General features: G+C 39.8%; 1 protein-coding gene across 4 annotated transcripts in view; it reads right to left on the bottom strand.

The window, feature by feature from the left end:
- The window catches only part of LPP (LIM domain containing preferred translocation partner in lipoma), a 725,954-nt gene that overhangs the window by 522,604 nt on the left and 190,998 nt on the right, over positions 1-12,352 (bottom strand). For all 4 annotated transcript variants that reach the window (XM_012470875.3, XM_064366916.1, XM_021668859.2 and 1 more), the window contains exon 3: positions 9,013-9,076. The gene's annotated coding sequence lies outside the window, so the exon portion shown is untranslated. The remainder of the gene's footprint in view (positions 1-9,012; positions 9,077-12,352) is intronic.

Here is a 12,352-nt window from a genome sequence, read left to right as displayed (position 1 = left end):
GAGCGAGATGGCTCCATTGCACTACAGCCTGGGCAACAAGAGCAAAACTGTCAAAAAAAGAAAGGGAGGGGAGGGGAGGGGAGGGAAGGGAAGGGGAACGGCGGGGAGGGGAAAGGAGGAGAGGGGAGAGGAGGGGCAGCTTTCCAAATTCTGTCTCTTTCAAAGTATAATTACTGAGCTTACACATCACATCAAGTCTTGATTGGCCCAGAAAGAAACTCACCTCTACAGTTCTGCCAGCTCCCTCCTTCCATTTCTTAGCAAGCTACCTTGCTTGTAGGTGTTGAGTAAATGATTTCTAGCCACGTTGGTCTGAGAGCCACAGTTCGTGGACACTCAGCCAAGGATCTTCTAAAACATGCCCTGTTACCTCTGACAAGCCTAGAAGTGTGCAATCCCCAGAGCAGGCAAGATAGTTTCGGCCACCTCCAAATCCATCAAGCTTTTTACTAGACGAGCTGAATGTACAGCAAAGGAGAAGAGGCATAAAGGAAAGAAAAGGAAGAGCAAAGGGCATGGATTGCAAATTGGATGAACTGCCATGCTTGTGAGCTTAGGAGCACTAGTATCATGATTCCAATTTTACAAGTAAGAAATTTGCAGTGCGGTGATTCAAAAGCTGGCCAAGGGCCTCACACACAGTCCCTGATGGAGCAAACAGGTCTCAGTTCTGCCGCCTTTCAGGCTACTGCTTTTACCACTGTGGTAAAAGTTGTATAGACAGAGTCTCAATGCCTGCCATCAGTGGGGCAGGCCCATTCGATCTACTCCAGAGGACAAGAGGCATCTGGAAAGAAAGAGCCACAGAACCAGTAATGTCTGAGTGAAAGCATGGCAGAAAGATTGATGAGACAGCACTGTGTAACTCCAGAGGCAACCCAAGGCACATTATCAAATGGGAACTTTTAAAAATCCCTTTAAACACACAAGGACTCAGATGCCAGCACACATCGTGATGGCCCCAGCCAGACAGCAAAGGCATATTGGCACCATTGTAATTTGTCCATTCACCAATATGCTTCCCGAAAAGCACCCATATGCTTTCTTTTAGTGTCCAGATGCTTTTTTAGCAAGGAAACCAAAATATTTCATTACTTTTGAGTAATTAATAATTACTTATTTCACAATAGTCACCCTCATTAAAAAACAAAAATAACTGATTAAGCTGCAGGATCCTGGCTTTCAACTCAGGCTTTTTAAATTAAAAAAAAAAAAAAAAAATTCTTCCCCTCTAGGAATTGAGTAATAGAGTAAAGCAGCCAGTGTGGAAATATTCACAAAGCACTACAGGGAATGCAGAGTTCTCACCCACAGCCCAGCATTCCTCTTGACTGAGACATCGTGGTTTAATGAAAAGAACATGGACTCTGGATCAGAAAGACTTAGAATCCAATCCCAGTTTGACCCCTTCTGAATAGTACTTCTGAGGAAATGAAGGGTGTTAAAAAGATAAAGACTGCTGGTTTCCTTCAATCCAGTCTTCCATTATTCCCAGGGATTGACTCAACAAGATCCTCCCCGAGCTGGCCCCCACTATCTCAAGGCATAGTACAGCATGCCCCAAGAATGCTGGCAGCGTGCCAGTCATTGTCAGCATGCCATGGCAATAGCCTTGAAATAGGTCAAGGGCCTAAATGAATGTTTCTCAAACACTAATGAGCACATGAACTACCTGGGGACCTTGTTAAAATAGAGACTCTGATTCAGAAGGTCTAGAGTATGCTCTGAGATTTGCATTTCTAACAAGCTCCCAGGTAATGCTGATGCTTCTGGTCCTCAGACCAAACTTTGAGAACCAGAGCCTTACAAGTGTCCAGATGAAGTTAGGAAATAGAATCTTTAAAAGCAGAACATTTGTGCCTGTCTCACTGGGCTGTGATAAGGATTATTAATCAGATGAGTGATAATATTTCTGTATATTGAACAGCACACTGGTATTTCATTTACCCTCACAATATTCCTGTTAAAAGGGTATGGTTTCGGCCAGGCGCAGGGGCTCACACCTGTAATACCAGCACTTTGGGAGGCTGAGGCAGGTGGATCACCTAGGGTCAGGAGTTCAAGACCAGGCTGGCCAACATGGTAAACCTCCTCTCTACTAAAAATACAAAAAAAAAAATTAGCCGGGTGTCATGGCAGGCACCTGTAATCCCAGATAGTGCAGAAGCTGAGGCAGGAGAATCACTTGAATCCAGGAGGCGGAGACTGCAGTGAGCTAAGGTCACGCCACTGTACTCCAGCCTGGGCAACAAGAGTGAGATTCCATCTCAAAAAAAAAAAGGAAATAAAAAGGGTATGGTTTCTATTTTATAGAAAACAAACCTGAGACCCAAGTAAATCATGTACCTTATCCAAGGCCACACAACTAATCATGCAGACCTTCAAATACAGGGTTATCTGCCTGTCAAGACTATCAGTATGTGTATATGCCAAGGGAAAGGTGGGAAATACAAGTAGATCTACTGTAGATTGCCGGTAGAAAGCCTAGTTCTTGTTTTGCCACAGTTCTCAGGGAGCAGTGAACCTGCTGCGTAAATTTTAGTAAGTCTTGCCCCTTCTAGACGCCCCATTTCTGCACCTGCAAGGTGAAGGTATTGCCGCTGACAAGCTCTGAGGCCTCTTCCATCGCCGACACTGGCTTTCACTCTTCTGGCCCCTACACACACTCACAGTGGGTCATCAAGCGCTAAGTGTTAGCTTCACACATGTGGCAGTCATTACAGCTTGGCAGGATCCAAATTCTAGCTGCTCACATCTGCATTTGTGCTGATCTGTGCACGGTCAGAAGTTATCTCTGTTAAAAGTCTCATGCTCAATATAACAGGGGAGGAAAAAAACAAAGCAGATGCCCCAAAGCACTGGAATTCCAACGCAGTTGAAAACTCAGTATGATCAGGGCACTATGACCCTAACTACTCTTTGTCTCCTAATCTCACTCGCCAAATAAAGATATTGAGAGCACTAACCTGACAGAAGTTTGAACAAGAAAAACACTGAGATATGTATAATGTGTTTCATATGATTATCTAACATTTTTTCATTCTACTGTAAGAAGCCAGATAAACATGTAGTTAATGGATTATTATATAAAGTGATTCATAATGTGTGATCTTGTCCCTCCCTGAACTCCCAGAGTACACATTCTCTGTATTCCTCCGGGGCCCATCTACCATTTTCTACCAGAAATTTCCATGATTTATGAACTTGTATCATTGCTTCTATTTGTTTTCAATGCTATCTCTGGAGGCATTCACATATTTTGGAGTAAATATGGATTTAAATCAAGACTTTGTATTTATTAGCTGTAAAACTTTGGGCAAAATTATTCAACCTCTCTGAGCACCTACAAACGGGAAAAACAATTTTCTATTTCATAGGATTATATACAATAATGTATTGAGATGTCTAGCATTTAGCATATTCTGGATTAAAACTGCATTTGAGTGCATGAATGAATGAATGAATGAAGTAGACTAAGAGTTTCAATATTAAAATATCACTTAATAGTTTGACACACGTACACGCCAAGAGTCATGCTACAAAATGAGCCTAACGCTCAGAATACAATAAAAGGTGATCTATGGGGAAAATCCAACAGCAAAAGGAAATGTATTATCACTCAAATGCCATCTCATACTTCCCACATAGAAAAAAAACTTTTGCTTAACTCATGGATGGCCTTCAGAGAGCAACTACAAACCTCCTAAACTTGCTGATAACAGTTTCTGAAGTTCCACATTTTCCAACTATTTCAAAAATTCATCTGAGTTTCTGTAAATTCCATAATCCTCACGTCTGCCGCAAACATAGGCTCATGTGTATGCACATGCGCACAAAAATATACACACACATACACCAAGAACTACTACTTTGGGTCAGGCACGATGGCTCACACCTGTAATCCCAGCACTTTGGGAGGCCAAGGCATGTGGACTCCTAAGATCAGGAGTTCAAGGCCAGCCTGACTAATTTGGTGAAAACCCGTCTCTACTAAAAAAAAAAAAAAAAAAAATGCAAAAACTAGCCAGGCATGGTGTTGTGCACTTGTAGTCCCAGCTACTTGGGAGGCTGAGACAGGAGAATTGCTTGAACTCGGGAGGTAAAGGTTGCAGTGAACTGAGATAGTGCCACTGCACTCCAGACTGGGTGACAGAGCGAGACTCAGTCTCAAAAATAAAGAACAACTACTTTAAGTAGGTCCCTGGACAGAAAGGGACGTCAAATAAAAAAGAAAAAGTAAATTTAATAAAACAAGGCTGAAAGCTGCAAATACACTGTTTAGAAAGTATGAGTAGTAGAACTTACAATGATGACCATCTCAAATCAGAAAAACGGGCTCTGAATTCAAGACCTGGCTTGGCTGCAAATTCCCTATGGGTCCTTGGGCAAATCTGAAACTCATGAAAATCGGAGTTGTGGTTCATGTGACATCATCTATGCCACCGTCCTCCTCCCATCTCACAGATGGAGAAAGTGCAGCTCAGAAAAAAGGCATTCACTAAACTCATAGCAAATTAATTAGAGCCAGGATTTGAACCTCAGACTTAGCAAACTGATTTCTGCTCTTTGAACTTCTGTACTATGAGGGTCAAGGTAAGTGCTTAGGACCAAAGGTCTCTAAGTAATCTTCTATCAGATGGATAACAATTACTACCCTCTTCTCACTCTTCTCCAGACCTGGAAGTCCCCATGTACATAAGAGTTTCATTTTGGCAATGATTATACTAGCTGTTTCCTAGTCCCAGCCCACTCCCACAAGAATAAGGCAGAAGGGCCTGAAATAAGAGAGAAGGGTCTGAAAGAGTGAGAGACGCTGCTATTAATGCTGTGTAGCGCGGCAACAGGGAATTGCAGGCCTTGAACTAGACTTCATTGCATTGGCTATGATTCTTCTGCCCTCTTGCTTATTAAATCCCTCATCTGCCTCTCTTTTTTAATGTTCCCCCACTATGTGCAGTAAACAGCCAGCTAGGAGCTCACAGTCAGATTCCTATAATTCACTGGTTCAGAAAACGGCAGGAGGGGTGGAGGAGAGTGATGATGTCAGCGTCAAATAAGTTCTTACAGGAAGAACTGCAAGGGAATCCACAGTCTTTTAATAAACATGAGAGCAGAAGCCAGCCGGAACCCTCTGTGCCACATCTTCATGAAATTAATAAAGATACCCAGAGTCCATCTAAGTTTTAAGGAATCGCACGTCCCTATGCTAAAAATGAAATTGGTTTTCCCTAGAAGATAATGGCCTTTTAAAAACTCGAAAGAGAAAGGGCAGTTTATAGAAGAAGATTTCTCTACTTAAAGAAAGATACAACTAGGGAGTCAGAAGAGTTCTAGTCCAAGATCAGTCAACAACACTTTAGATAAATCAGATTCCCTCCCAGTCACCAGAATTTCCATCTCTGAAATGAAAAAATTTGGTTAGATTACGTCATAAAGTCCCCTCTGGATTTGACGTTCTGATCTCCCTTTACGGATCCAATGATTTGCTCTGGAAAAATCAAATAATGAAAGAAGCATCCACTTCCTCCTAACAGTCTCAATAGGGGGATGTTTCCCAGATACTCTAATAAGACCCAGATCAGGGAACAATGTCACAGAGTAAAGGAACATGGGGGAAGATGGCTTTTCTTCCCTAATGAGGAATTGCAAGTTGCTGGGGTAAGGGACTACCAGTGTATAAATGTCCATTCTTACAGTATACAGAATGCAAGTCATTAACTGCATTTCTGGTATGTAAAGGGAGCAAAAGCTAAGGAGAAGAATAACTATATTCCCACAGTGGCTGTGTAGTAGAGTCACAGACTGTCCTATGATTTTGGAAACATGGTACCAGGAGAGAAAAGGAACTGGCTAGATAGTAAAACCATATAAAGAGAACATTTAACCAGAAGTAATGCTGTAATCAACTGGTGCAACTAGGAAAGGTGACTTGCCCAGGTGACACAGCCAGTTGACATTACAGCTGGTATTAGAACAGGATTCTCAGGGCTTCTGGTGCACACAACATACAACATATTGCTTTGCTCCCAAAAACAATGTGATTCTATCCAGGTTACTACAGAAATAATTTCACTTATAAGTACTGTTTCTACCTCCACTTCAAAAAACAGTAACTGATTAATTTTATTTAAGGCAGACTAAGACTGTTTCCACCAAATTATAATAAACAATTTACTCTGGCAATATAGACAAGCCCATGAGATTTAATTGGGTATTATTCATCTTTGCTAATGAATCACCCTGTGGAAAACAGGAATAATCATCCGTCTACAAGAGGCCAGAAGCCTGTTCTCCTTCAAGTACAGATTTTGCCTATTAAAGAACATTAGGTATCAGCTCTAAATAGTAAACAGGGTATACTGTTTCAGATTCCATGGAGTGCAGCTTTAAATAGATTTGGTTTGGAAATGGGACAGAGAACACACCACAGTCAGTGGATCAATGTTGAGAGCAGAGAAAAACAATGATTACGCTCATTAAGTGGGTACCTGTTGACACATTTACTGTCAAGTCTAATTATTTATTGAAACTGTTACTGTTTCTTCATTACTGCCACTGACACCAACTACTGCCACAAGATTCTTTTAGATTTCTACAGCATGCCCTCAGAATAGTTATTTCTCCACCTCCCAAAGGTTACTTGAGAGGTTTCTATTATTCCCTCTCCACCACCCCCACCTCTGAAATATAACGAAAAGAGAAAGAGAAAAAATTCATCTTTCTTGAGAGTAATCTTTTTTTTAAAAAAACCTTTCAAGGCTTGCTTAAAACTCCTCTTTATAGTTTCAAGATGGGTTTCAGTGGGGACAGAGTTAACTACTTTTCAAAGCTTATTCGATTAATATTTAACAATTAGCATCAGAGGGAACGTTAGTGTGATAATTGCAGTTTCTAAATGAACAAGTTAGATCTCCGCCTCACAGAGTCGTCAAAAACTATGATAGTAGGTATCTACATTACATTCTTTCCTGATATATTTATCCTTAAAAATAAAACATTAGGGCTGGGCGCGGTGGCTCAAGCCTGTAATCCCAGCACTTTGGGAGGCCGAGACGGGTGGATCAAGAGGTCGAGAGATCGAGACCATCCTGGTCAACATTGTGAAACCCCGTCTCTACTAATACAAAAAAATTAGCTGGGCATGGTGGCGCGTGCCTGTAATCCCAGCTACTCAGGAGGCTGAGGCAGGAGAATTGCCTGAACCCAGGAGGCGGAGGTTGCGGTGAGCCGAGATCGCGCCATTGCACTCCAGCCTGGGTAACAAGAGCGAGACTCCGTCTCAAAAATAAATAAATAAATAAATAAAACATTAGGAAGAAGTTTTTGCAGAGTTATTTTGTGGACTAGAAAAGAAATAAGAGATGGACAAGAGCCATTCTTACATTTTTTGCTATTACATATTTTAAAAAGTGTTCTCTGTTCCTGTGTTAGTTTGCTGAGAATGATGGCTTCCAAACAACTCTCACTCATAAGTGGGAGTTGAACAATGAGAACACATGAACACAGAGAGGGGAACATCACACATAGGGGCTGGTCAGGGGATTGGGGGACAAGGGGAGGAAGAGTATTAGGACAAATACCCAATGCATGTGGGGCTTAAAACCTAGATGATGGGTTGATGGGTGCAGCAAACCACAAAGGCACATGTACATCTATGTAACAAACCTGCACATTCTGCATGTGTATCACAGAACTTAAAGTAAAATTAAAAATTAATAAATTAAAAATAAAAAGAAAACTTGTTGGGTAAACTAGCTTATACTCCACCTGAAAAAAAAATAATTAATTAATAAAATAAAAACAATGATCTTTTTTTTGTAAGAATGAGAAGAAAATCTAAATAACTTAAGTGGCTGCTATATCGGACTTCATTACAGAAATTTCATATTCCATACATAACCTACCTTGTTTGCACATGTGTTCTTATTTTACATATATGATAATAGCTTCAAAATTCATGTAAACCCCACACCTTAATTTCCTCTCAATTCTAAATTTTCTAAGTCCCACAAATACAGGGCAATACCAACCAACTTTATTTTTCTCAAAGGTCTGTGTGACTAAAGTCATGGTTGCAGTTCAAGATTACGGGTATAATATATCAAAGGAATTAACAAAATACTCAGCAGAAAACATGTGTATAGTACTTTAAATAATGATGTTAAATCTACAAAGTTATTATTCTATATATTGACTACTTCACCTCTTTTTGGCTGACTTCTGAAACATTACATAAAACACAGTAGAGCTCGTTAGGAGGTACAGATAACAGCAGGTTAACTATGGGAGAAAAACTGTATCTGGCAAATTTTACAACTATGATGCTTCCTTTAAAAATTGTTTCTTTCATTGGCCTCCACTTTCATGGAAAACTCAAGACGAATGTAGTCTTCTAGCAAAGACTGATGTCCTTCCCACTGGTCCACCAGTAGAGTGGCATTCAGATACAACGGATCCAGGGTTTCAAAAGACTAACTCAATTTCTGTGTTCTTAGGATTTTTTTGTTGCAGCCTTGGATTCTATCTTTTCGAGATGATTTTGTTTGGCAGCTAAGAGACAGCGACTGGCCCAAGTAGAAATACTTGCCCCCTTCAGAGCCAGGTAACACTGGCAGCATAGTTTAGTGAAAAACGCACTCAATCAAGGGCTACGAAACCAGGTAAAGAGCACTCCTGCCACATACTAGTTGAGGATACAATAAAATAATGGGTAAGAACATTCTACTCTATTGTATTTTATGGACACTTAAAATACACATTAAATCTGAATCTTCTGTGTGGCCCAGAATTTGGGTTTTGGTATTAAACCTTAAGGGCTATGAACTAAAAGGGAAAAATTAAATCAAAAAGACAAAAATGTAAAGAGTGTTCAGCTCACTGTCTTGGCCATTTTTCAATTCTGTTCCTCATAAAGTACCTTTTTGTATTTCTTCTATTGGGAGTAAAATCAGCATTACCGGCTCAGATGCCTGTTAGCATTTCATAAACATGAAGACACTGCTCCTCTCTTACCTCAGATAGCTGGCTCCTGGAATGCACAGTGGACACAACGTTCAGCCAACTGCAATGCTAGTATCTGCAAATGAAATAAGTGAAAATTACTTCCAGACAATAAGCCTATCTTTATTCATTAACAGTCATAACCTCTTATATCTACATAGTGGTTTCTTGTTTTACAAAACATTTTCACATTCATTTCACCCCAAAGGAACCCAATGAAGAAGCAGGAAGGGATGATTCTATCCACTTCATAGGTGAAGAAACAGAAGCTCAAAGAGGGACAGAAAGGATAAGAAGGGAGCTAACACCGTCCTCATGATTAACTTCAGAAATACCACATAAAATGAATATTACTGTCCACATCTACAGATGCAGAAACTGAAGTTCAGAAAAGGTAAGTGATTTGCCCAAGACTATACAGTTTAGTATTTGGCAGGGCATGAACTTGGAGCCAAAGGCCCCGCCTGCTGGTCCAGTAATCCCCTTTCTACTTTAGTTTTTCCTAGGTTATTGGGCTGGGAAAAGACAAGGATAAATAACAACTCATTGTCTTAATTCACAAGTCTTGGTGGAGAGAGAAAATAAAGTAAAACCAGCTATTTGTTTGAAATGAGGAAATGGGAAAAGAACACAGGATTTAAAACCAGTCAGATTTCCTTCTACCAATGGCCTTAGGCAAGTTAAACTCCATGAAAGTCAATATCTTTATATGTAAATGAAGATTATGATATATATGCCATAGCCAAAGCTGCCCTTAGTTAAACTTTTCAAATAAGATTTCCCTCCATTATTCCATATATACAGTTATAGGTAGCAGTGATAACATTTCTTTCCATAAATCCATATTTATATGATCAAAATATAACATTATAAGCACATGAGGCCAAAGAGTATCTCTGGCTGGAATATTTATTTGACTTATGTTTCCTAATTTTAAAACACCACAATATTCATCTATGTCACTCTCATATGACCCCATCTAACAAGAGACAGCCCAAAAACTTTTATCTCAAAAGAAAAGGGATCAAGATTTTAAAATCAAATGTTCCCTTGACCCCTAAAAAGCAAAACAGAACTGCTTTTGTTAAAAGATCTGCTGATGAATCACACGTCATTGTCAACTTTGTGCCTATAATCATGCCTTAGGTTCAGAGAGGTGGAGTTTCCAACCAGACTCCAAAAACAAAGCAAATTTGTTTTAGTAGAAGGGACAGATTTGTTGAGAAGTATGACTTCTAGGAAGTTTTGATAAAATGTTCTGTTTTCATAAAGGGTTCAAATCAGGTTAAGAAAAGAACATGGATCCTACAACTGTACCCCTGAACTTAAAATAAAGGTATATATATATATATATATATATGAAGAGTATGGTTGATCAGATGCCCTGCAAGAAACCTGCCATCTGCCACCAAAATGAAAACATTAATCATCTTTTAACATCATGCTTTTATAGTTTGAAAAAATCACATGACCATTATGTCTCAAACCATCCCCTTCATAACTCCAATGAGATCTTATTACCCAAATTTTACAAACACAGAAACCAAACTTCAACATTCACATGGTTAACATGAAGTGGATAGAAATGTAACACTGTACCTTGATACCAAAATCAGTAAGCACGCTTCTACTGCATGATGTAGCCTCCCAATTGGGAGTGTGCTATTTGAAGAGGATCACTAAATAACCTCAGGAAAGGGAAACTGAGTGCACAACACAGAACATTCGATTGTCAAAGCACTAAAGCACACTTAGTTCTAAGTTCTGCTTTACTAACAAGTGAAAGGAGAAAGAGTAGGCTTCACATCTGTGGTCTAACCAGAAGGTGACACATTACTAAGCTAGGGCAAAAGGAGTGTTCAATGCAGTGTTACCATGAACACTTTCTCAGATCTCACCAGGAAAGTTCAAGATGCAACGTCCCTGGGCAGTGTTGAAGCACAGCCATATAAGCAAGTCTGTACCAGTGAGTTCTTGGGACGAGTCTGATATGGTTTGGCTGTGTCCCCAGCAAAAATCTCATCTTGAATTGTAATCACCATAACCCCCATGAGTCAAGGACGATACCAGATGGAAGTAATCCAATCATGTGGGGAGTTTCTCCCATGCTGTTCTCATGATAGCAAGTGAGTCTCATGAGATCTGATGGTTTTATAAGTGTCTGGCATTTCCCTGCTGGCACTCACTCTGTCCTGCCACTCTGTGAAGAAGAGGCTTGCTTCTCCTTTGCCTTTTGCCATGATTATAAGTCTCCTGAGGCCTCCGCAGCAATGTGGAACTGTGATTCAATTAAACCTCTTTCTTTATAAATTACATGGTCTCGGGCAGTTCTTTATAGCAGCGTGAGAATAGATAAACACAAATCCTTCACCAATAAGTCTCATTTTAAGCAATAGGAAAGCTGAAGCCTTTCTGGCTGAGAAGTTCACCAGCCCTCTTCACGTGGATTGACTGGCATGTGTCCTCAGTAGCTCCTGAGTATTTCATAATGCAATGGAGTTTTCCATAATTCCATACAGACATCTGGGACAACTGAAAAATCCCACTCTAGACTTTTGGTAATGAAGCCAGTTATCCTTGGCTACCTCTTGGTGTATTTTACAACTAACTGCTGATGACATGTCTGCATCATTTGTCAAACCATTCATCCTCTCTCCCCTCAAAAATATGCTCACCCTCAGAAGCAATTTTTCAGAAGCAACTATATTTTGGAGGAAAACAGGATGGAATAAATGAAGATAACATAATAAAGAAAGAGAGAGAAGCAAGAAAAATGACAAGGAGTAAGGAAAAAGCAGAGGAAAATGGAAGGACATGGGAAATGAAAAAGTGCAGAGATCAGTTGCTAGGAGTTTTTCACAAACCATGGCATTCTTTGAATTTACCACCACATCTCACAACAAAAAGTAGGGATCCCCAAGATGATTATCTTAATATTATGAACAAAAATTACAAGTGGTATTAAACAAGTATAAAGCTAACTCAAAATACTTAATATTTTGTAAGTGCAATAGTACAAATGAGCAATATGGCAGTATCTTATAAAAACTCCCACTAGGTCAATAAACTGGCACCTCTTTAGCCCTGTTGTCCCATATATTCATTTTGAGTAGGGGGCATCATATTGAAAAGAATAATGAAGTGTGGATTGAGGAACTGGATTCTGGTTTTAGTGCTGTGATTATCAAATCTTTTGATTCGAAGTTGCATAAAATACATATTTTTGTGTTTCTCTTTTCACAGGTCTTGACTACGGTTATCCCAAACCACTGTGAAAAGGCCAAGAATTATTTGGTCATTTTTATAAGTTTCATGTGGCAACAGAGGTAGTAGTAAGAGGATTGTTTATACT

Source organism: Aotus nancymaae, unplaced genomic scaffold, assembly GCF_030222135.1.
Source record: "Aotus nancymaae isolate 86718 unplaced genomic scaffold, 86718_ANA_hifiasm-v0.15.2.pri h1tg000067l, whole genome shotgun sequence".
NCBI classification, from domain to species: domain Eukaryota; kingdom Metazoa; phylum Chordata; class Mammalia; order Primates; family Aotidae; genus Aotus; species Aotus nancymaae.
Note: the sequence above shows the minus strand (reverse complement) of the source record. Positions and strands in the feature narration are given on the sequence as shown.